This window comes from Dipteris shenzhenensis, chromosome 5 (assembly GCF_047967505.1).
Source record: "Dipteris shenzhenensis isolate YYH24624 ecotype China chromosome 5, Dip_SZ_1.0, whole genome shotgun sequence".
Classification (NCBI taxonomy): Eukaryota; Viridiplantae; Streptophyta; class Polypodiopsida; order Gleicheniales; family Dipteridaceae; genus Dipteris; species Dipteris shenzhenensis.
Genome location: NC_141600.1, coordinates 46661048 through 46669043, shown reverse-complemented (window position 1 = coordinate 46669043; position 7996 = coordinate 46661048).

Below are 7996 nucleotides of genomic sequence, written 5' to 3'. Positions count from 1 at the left end.
AAGGCATACCAATGACATTTTGATTACGGAATTTTGATGTGGATAGTGCATGACTTTCTAGAATATGGGCAGTACTCAAGTATGTGCTTGTACATCTATGCATGCATAATGACCTTTTTATGCTTTAATTTGTGATAAATTGATGCATACATAATGACCTTTATATGCATGTGGTTCTTCAAACACGTGGGTACATGCTTGCCCTATTCGTGGTGATTGTTTGGATGCACAAGACTCCAAACATCTAAGGAAGGTGGTTTATGAAGGTCATGCATAATACCTCCCACCATCCTATGCATGAAGGACAACTTGGTCATAAACCACCTTTGTTGATGGCAAGTGATTGGCACAATGCTTGGATAGCAAATGAAGAGGATCCTCCACTAGGTATGAAGAGGCATTTGATATTTCATGAGCTTCCTTATTGGGGTCAATTATATATCAATAATCTCTTAAATCCCATGCCTATCTTCAAGAAAGTGGGAGCTTCTATTTAGCCACATTTGGATGGTGAGAAAGACACAAGGGCATGATGAGAAGACTTAAGGAAAATAGATAGGATGCGTGAGTTGTGACCCCAAATGCATGGTAGCAAAATGGTTATCTCAAAAGCACCATAGATATTTTCCAAGAGAGAGGAGGCAACAGTCAAGAGGGACATTGCCTCTTTCAAGACACCAATAGGACACATGCATTGCTTGAAAGGAGCATTTACGATGGAAAATAAGCTTAGTGGCCTTAAGTCTCATGATTGCACAAGTTCTTACAAGATGCATCCATGTTTCAAATTGATATATATATATATATATATATATATGTTAATGCTTGAACAGTGCTCTTATGATTGCATGCATTACTATAACTACAAATGTGATGGATTGCTGTAAGTCTTTCGTTGCTTGGATAATTTATGCTCCCAATTACAGTGAAAGGATGTTTATTAAAAGATGCTAAAAAATCCATCTACAAGATCAGTGGTGTTGTGAAGTATGCTTACTATCATATCACTTTCTATTTTATTGAATTTTGAATGATGCCCAATTTTTGAATCTTATATGGATACATGAAATAGATGAATCTCTGAAAAAGAGATCTCTTTATAAAGCATCAAGATGGCTAGGGTGGACTCCATCAAAGTTGAGTGCTTGCATGAGAAGAACTTGCCCTCAAGAATTATGACAACTCAAGTGCACTTGCTTGTACACATAGTAGAGGAGGTAGTCATTGCAGGAATAATTCATAGTCATTGGACGTTTTGCTATGAATGGTTTATGAAAACAATTCATAGTCATTGGATATTTTTCCTTGAAAGGTTTATGAAAACTGTTGTATGGACAAAAGCAAGACTTGAGGGAAGCATGGTAGAGGATTGGCTTGTGCAAGAGTCATTGGTATATATCACTAAGTTTCTTCCATCCATGGATCCTGATATGCCACATGCTTGGCATAATAAGGATGATGATTGTATCATTGGTAGATTACTCAAGGAGAAGGGATTCAAAGAAAGATGGGCAAAGAGATAAGGGGGAAATTCAACAAGTTTTGTATCCTAAATATAGCAAGGAAATGCAAAAGTGGATTTAGAGTTATGAAAAGGCAAAAACAGAAAGAGAAAATGCAAGAAGGAGATTTAGAGCCTTACACAGGCAAATGCAATCATATCCACAAGACCTTGCTCTTCTCCCAAAAGTCATGGTGGAGAGATAGTAACCTAGTGAGAGTGGAAGTTTGCACGAGGATGTGATCTACATGTAGGCTCTTACTTTTTGATTTACTTAAGTTAATCATGGTGGCCACAATCACTATAAGATGCAACCTCATTGTTTTCATTGATTTTTTTGGTACTACAAAAAGTAAAGTGCCTTATGGTCATGCAAATGACATTTTTGTGTGGAATGCATCAATTCAAAGAGAGCCATGTTTGATTGTAGAGTCATGGCTAACTTTATACAAGATAGCCGAGCAAGTGTATTTGATTCCAATCTCCTTCCCTCACAATTAGATTATTGTCGGACCATACAAAAAATCTATGAAGTTGGATTTAAACTATTTAGTATTTTTATTTTTGATGTAAAATGGTTTAGAACTCTCTCTCAACTATCTACAATGGTCCCAATGCTACAGTTAGGAAAGATCGTAGTGGTTTTTTTGCCATAGACTCCACCAAACTCTGGACCAATGAAAGTGATACTTTTATTCTTCCCGAGCAATGTGATCAAGCATGTACATCTTTATTTTGAAACAATCAAAACATGCATATGTTCATACTTAAGCGTAAATCAATTAAACCGACTTTTGAAGATAGGGATATGGATACAGAGATGCCAATGGATCCACTTGATCCCAATGGATCTATAGAAGAAGATGATGATCACGATATGGATCGAGAAGAAGGTGGAAATAATGACATTGTAATAGAGAAAGGTGGAGATCATGAAGAAGATGGGGATCTTGTATCACTTGACATTATTGAAGCGGGTGAATTAGAGGAGAAAGTCTTCCAACATAGTTATATAGACCCTAATGATATAGGTGAGTTGATCCTAGAACTAGAGATAGACTTATTTGGCATGATGGACTTGGCTGGAGATACAACATTTGATGTAAATGCTAGTAATTGATTCTTTTGCCATCGAGAAGGCTTCTTATCTTGGGCCATTTCACATTTATACTTGCACTATGTCGATTTATATATAAAGTTCATCATGAGTACACATGAGTTTTTAACTCAAATTTGGTATACATACTCATAGATTTCTTATCTTGAAAATGAACAAACTTGAAAGGGAAAATAATTTTGTCTCCTATTGTAAACAACGTTTTGTAAATTCCATCGGGGAATGCTAGAGTCGATATACAAGTTAGAATATTAGTCAGTAAATGTTTTACTAGAGTCGGTAATAACGTTGGCATTGCCGTTAGTAAATCGTCAATATTGCCGTCAGGTATTGCCGTCAGGTACTAATGGTTATACCGACAACAATACTGATGGTTTCTCGACCAAAAAACTTACTGTCAGTTCCTACAACTCTGGCACAAAAAACATTATAAGGCCTACAAAATGTATGTATAGATCCAGAAGGTGACTCATGTGTCATGGGTATCTTGAAGGAATATTAAGGGAAACTCTCCTCTTAAGTACTCCTTGTGGGAGCAATGCAAAGCATGAACTATCCTCAAGTGTCACTCTTGAGACCCCTGAATTGTTGCAATGTGTTTCCACCAAAGGGGAAATGGGAAGGGGAGATGGAAGAAGAGAAGGGAGGGGGAAAGAGAAGAGGGGAATGAAGGGGGATGGAGTGGCAAAACACAAAGGCACTACAAAGGAAACAAGAGAACACTTAAAACACTCTTGGAGAGAAAGATAGCTTATATTCCAAACTTGTGTATACAATAATAAAAACTAAAGTCAAAACTTTGGCTATTTATACATTCCACCTTTTGAAGGGAGGGTCAACCCTATCTAGTAGTCGAAGGTGTCTTCAACTATGTGTGGGGTGAAAGTGAGTGAGGCAATAATGCATGTGGATCCGAACACGAGCCACTGGTGGAGTTCGCTAGAGTCTTGTTGTGGAGGTGGAGGCAGGTTTTTGGCCTACGACTACTTTTGTAGCTGAATGTTTTGATACATCACAATCAACACTCCTAGTTAAGCTAGAAACATTGAGCAATGGGTAGATAACTAGAGAAAGCTTATGCATTGCAAAAGCATACCTTGAACTCCTTGAAAATGGCCCCAAAAATGTGTAGTCCAGCAGTGACTCACGTGTGGTGGGGACCTTGAAGGAATGCCGAGGGAACCCTCTCCTCCTACCTTCTCCTTGAGGGAGCAATGCAAGCATGAATTGTCCTCAAGTGTCACTTTTGAGACTCCCAAAGTGTTGCAATGTGTTTCCACACGAGGGGAAAGGGGAAGGGGAGATGGAAGAAGAGCCTTGAGGGGGGAAGAGAAGAGGGGAATGAAGGGGGATGGAGTGGCAAACACAACGGAAAAAAGAGAACACTCAAAACACTCTTGGAGATAATGAGAGCTTGTATTCCAAGCTTGTGCATACAGTAACAAAGACACTGCACAAGCCAACACTTGGCTTCAAAATGCATCCAATTCCAGTGCACCACTAGTACCCCAATGCCAAGGTCAAAACTAAGGCATATCTCCACAACTGTGTCACCTGACTGTAACAAGGCATCAAAGCAAATCCACAGAAGTGCTCAAATAGCCTCAACGCATCAGACTGCAACCAATCTGTTCCTCTGCCACCCACTAGGCATACCCTTTGGACTGCTAGTGTAGGAGAGTGCAAGGGTGAGCCCTTGGTGTAAGAACACTATTTTCCATTGACAAAGGAATTAAATAAATACCGAAAAAGTCAAACCATTGGCTATTTATACATTCCACCTTTTGAAGGGAGGTACCACCCTATTATTTCTTCTCTCTCTCTCTCTCTCTCTCTGTGTCTCTGTCTCTTTGTGTCTCTCTATCTGTGTGTCTGTCTGTGGGTCTGTCTGTCTGTCTCTCTCTCATATTTTTACAAGGGCCCACTTGGGCACATACAATTCCAAGAAAAATTTATATCATCTTCCTCTCATCCTCTCTTTTTCTTTGTCCTATCTTGCAAAATATCTAGCTAACCGTGGTTTATACATCGGGAGGTAAGCATTGGAAATAGACAAGCGCATTGTAGTCCTAGTGTAGTACACACTGTGCATGGCTTGCACCTCAATTCTAGATGAAATCTAGGACACAACAACATTTTTGGATCTTGGTCATGATATGCATTTGCTTTCTTAGTAAGACATTGTGCAAAGAGACAAAAGATTGAGAAGAACAAGTCACTAGCTCAATCCTTCACCAATTTGCTAAACTACAATTATAGCCTATCGAAATGCACATTGAGTTAAAAAAAAAAAAAAATCTCTATCATCTAACACCAATAAGAAACCTCAGAACACCAAGAAAGTGATAGCTTATCCAAACTATAACTATCAAATGTCATCATATAAAATGCACAGTCTCATTTTTGAGAAGCATGAATCCTATAGTAGACACTTCCATGTTATATAAATACCTTCTCATGTGTCATATAAATTCTCATTCCATAGAAACCTGTATCCTATAAGTGAAACTTACTTGTTATAAAAATAGCTATTCATATGTTCTATCTGCGTAAAAATATTTTAGTAGATCATAAAACTAATCACATTAGTGGCAAAAGATAAGCTTGGTACAATATTTCAAATATTGTACTAAGCTAGAAATTTAAATATTTCCTATAAAATGTAATTAGAAGTAAGCAATAGATAGCTCATTAGAACTATCCAATATTGTACTAAACTAGATATTCAAATATTTCCTATTAAAACCATTGTTTGAGCTGATTAGAACATAGTAGTCATCTTGTTCTATTGTAGTATAGTCACCAATTTCATAGGCATCATCACAACCCTTCACATGGAGCCATTCATCACATGCTTATCATTTTGCATACTTGGTCCCAAAAATGTCAATGCAAGGCATACCAGTTAGATTAAACTCCTTAGCATAAAAGAGGGATGTAAAGGACAAGGTAGTCGATATCAGGCTTGAAAATTCAGTACTTACATAGATTATTACAGCTACTTCATTGACATTAAAAAAAATTTAGTGTAGAGAAAGGAAATCAAGAAGTAAAGTGCCCACAAGCATGATTACTAGTATCACAACCTAGCATATTTGGAGGGCTAAATGCATCAAGGCCATAGAGTGCATATAGATTGATCTATATTTGAGCAGAAATTGTGCATTATTTAATGGTGTCTGGGTCAAGGATCTATGGCCCTTCCAAATCAAAAGCTATCAATGAATGGAGAAATGATCCTTTCTTTGTCGAGTCCTTTGTTTATTTTGCATGGTCTACTCATATTTACATTTTCACTCTTGTACTTATCTTTCTGATACTAAACATAATTTCTTTTTTTGGTTTGTATCCCTTAAGTGTTTGTGTTTTGTATCTTATGCCCCTCTAGTGAATCATAGGTATCAATTATGGATTTCCATTTTGGATTACTATTTGGTTCTTATTTAGTTGATCTCACCTATTCCTCTAGGACTTCCCATGCCCATAAAGATTTTTTACTTTGTCTTTGAAGACTTAAGAGTTTTTGGATTTTGAAAGATCCACTTGGATCTATCAATTCATAGTGGTTAGCTACAATGCTGCAAGAGTTGTGCACCTTGGCATGGCAAAGTGTTTTGTAGGTAAAATAATTAGAGAGAGAGATGGATCCTTATGTTTGTTGTAAAGAGCTCATGGAACATTTCGGGTCATTGGAGGTCTGTCATATTAGTCTGCATTATCTACAAAACTATCGCCAAAACTTTGGCTTCATACCTTGAAATCCTCATGCTTGACAACATCCAAGGGATTGAGACAACTTTAATCCTAGATTAAGTTGTTGTTATCTCCACAAGTACTGCCACATTGATTTGCAATGTCTTACATCTTGGCAATGATTTGGGCATTGCACCTCTTATGGGAGGTGTTGGTATCTCCACTTACTTCCTCATATCTTGCTTCTTCTTTAATAATAGGGTTTCCTTGCGCTCCACTACCATCTTCCTTCGTTGGCACATCAAGCATAGGCACTCTCCCTAGTTGGATTTCCAAAAATGTTACTTATGAGGTTGCTCCTAACATTATGGTTTGTTTCGCATAAGACATGCATACATCTTATTCATGCTCTAGGCTCCATGAAGGCATCATACCTATTTTTAAATGACCTAATGGAATCAATTTCTTATCATGATGGGTTTAGTGAGATATCATCATCCTTTGTAGATCACATGATTGCAAAGACGGCCGAACAATGATGAATGCGAATTCATACATGAATGCACAATGCACACATTGCCAAATATTGTAGGTTGATTTTAAAGAGGAAAAGTACTTTAATTTTTAATGTATTTACAAGGTGCAATATAAGTAGCACTATATAACACTCAACATACCCATGCCTTGTCTTCTCTCCATCCACCTATCTAAGCTATCTCTCCACACTCACTCATGAACACATTTTGCAAACCACTATGCATCCTAGATGTAAATCCTTGACAACAACATGTCACCCTTATTTCCACCCCTCTAATACCACCAACTATTGATTCATGGAGTAGTCTCGCTTGCAAACTTGGTGTATTTCCCATTCAGGATGTCTTCCCACTAATATAGCCAAACCATAGGTGAGGATACTCCCTTTAGTGTAAATTTTCACCAAGACTAATGGTGGAATCGCAATGTCACTTTCAATCCCCCTCTCACTCAATGCGTTAACTCCATTTTTCTTGGGGCTCTACTATGGTAACGACACACATGATTTGACTATGGTTGATTTGTCCTTCATTTTGCCTTGGCCTTCACTTCACTTCTTTCCTCATTGGACACCTTCATTTTGGGGTTCAATAATGCAGGGATTATGGAGTGACTCGAACTTTGAAGAGTTTTGAAAACGTTGATGGGTCTAGACTCTATATTAAATGTATGAGTATAGAGGCTAGATACTCCTCCACCTCTAGGAATGCCATACCTCTCCCCCTCTTTTGGCCCCTTTCCGCCCCATATATAATCTCCTCCATTTGAATTAAATGTCTTCCTAGCCCTTTTCTCTTTGATAAATTAATGAAATATTATTTCCTTTGCATTACTAAAATCCCCTAACATGAATTATTATAGTTATTTCACCACCTAGCTTTATTATTTTTGTTTGCTCATTTTTCATTGATGCATTTCTCTAGCTCGAGGCCTAAACATGTGAATTGTAGATAGTGTGTTTCAAGTTTTAATTTTATTGCTCTATAAGAAGCTCATTTGAAAATTGAACTAAGGGTCTTATGTCAAGGAGGGCGAAAAGGAGGGCAATAGGTATTTCCGCTATGGGGACTCCATGCTCTAGAATCCAAGGTGCTATTTCCCACACCATTGATGTGACACTTCTCGTGACATTTGTTTATAACTCTCTC